The 1,318-nt window shown below is 42.6% G+C and overlaps 1 non-coding gene across 1 annotated transcript; it reads right to left on the bottom strand.

The window, feature by feature from the left end:
- Positions 1-952: 952 nt before the first annotated feature.
- Positions 953-1,024, bottom strand: trnap-ugg (transfer RNA proline (anticodon UGG)). Its single transcript has one exon. It is a non-coding gene; the product is annotated as a tRNA-Pro (tRNA).
- Positions 1,025-1,318: the final 294 nt, after the last annotated feature.

The raw sequence follows: 1,318 nt of genomic DNA, 5'->3' as shown, positions 1-1,318 counted from the left end.
AACGTAAAAAATACCCATTCAAATCGATCAGTTTTCAACTAGAGAGATTGAAACGCGTCGTATCTGTCTCAAGCCTCCGTAACTGTTTATGTTACACCTCCACATCTGCAATAAATGGTGGTGGAGCTAGAGCGGTGTTTGTCAAACCATGAGACATACCAATAATCGGTATTCTCACAAAAACATCTGTAGCATCTGAACCGTTTGACCTACAACATCGTATGACCACTCCCTGGAAAGGGGAGACCCTCACGAACACGGTGGTGTTCTCAATTTGTCTCTACGTCCCCCACAAGTGTCAGGGGACTCGTCTGAAGTCGGAACCCTCTATGTGCAAACATCTGTTTGTAGAATCCAAAATCTTTGGGCTACAAACTAATGTGACCCCACTTGTCACAATGTTCTCCGTTTTGCCCTACGTTTTCCACAAGTGTCACGGGACTAATCTGAAGGTAACAGGTACTGATTAAAATTATAGATTTTTTAACCAGGGACCTCTCGCACCCTAAGCCATAATAGTACAACTATACCAACGATCCGTTTGGTCAAAGAATTTTCACTTTCCACAAAAATGACGGTCAGGATATTAATCGATGTCTCCATGTTGCTTAAGAGCTTCACATAGCATTGGTGGTATAGTGGTGAGCATAGCTGCCTTCCAAGCAGTTGACCAGGGTTCAATTCCCAGCCAATGCAGAGCATGAGATATTCACTAGGTTTAGGAGCTGGGTGTCATTTCAAGTGTATTACATTGGAATCAATGTCCTTGTTAGTGGAAGTCAGATTTGCTCTTAGTTTTTGCAGGTTTTCTAAATGAAGTGCGATATTGAGCCAACTAGTGAATATCCATCGCCTAAACCATTCAGCCACCTCGTCCTGCGCCCAAGAGGTGGCTGTTTGCAACCAGTGGCCAGAGATCTGCCTGTCTGAGCTTGTTAAAAGATCTGCAAAAGGGTTCATCCGGGATTTGAACCCGGGACCTCTCGCACCCAAAGCGAGAATCATACCGCTAGACCAACGAGCCTTAGACAAGAATAAAATTGTTTTGCTTTCTGCGGCAATTACAATGAGGATATCAATTGTTCTTGTCCATGGTGCTTGGAAAGATTGAACCTCATGTGAGTGTTTGTGCTATACTTGTGAGCATAGCAGTCTTCCAAACTGTTGACCAGGCTTCAGTTCAAATCTTTTGTATTTCATCTGCTGTGTCTTTCACATTCTGTCTTCTTAAGCCGCGACAGCAAACTGATGATGAGTGTTGACAAATGAATATTGAGCAAAATGAGGTCAATTAATATTTTAAAAGAGAAAATGAAAA

This window comes from Salmo salar, unplaced genomic scaffold, assembly GCF_965601325.2.
Source record: "Salmo salar unplaced genomic scaffold, fSalSal1 ptg000378l, whole genome shotgun sequence".
Classification (NCBI taxonomy): Eukaryota; Metazoa; Chordata; class Actinopteri; order Salmoniformes; family Salmonidae; genus Salmo; species Salmo salar.
This window is presented reverse-complemented; position numbering and strand designations above follow the sequence as displayed.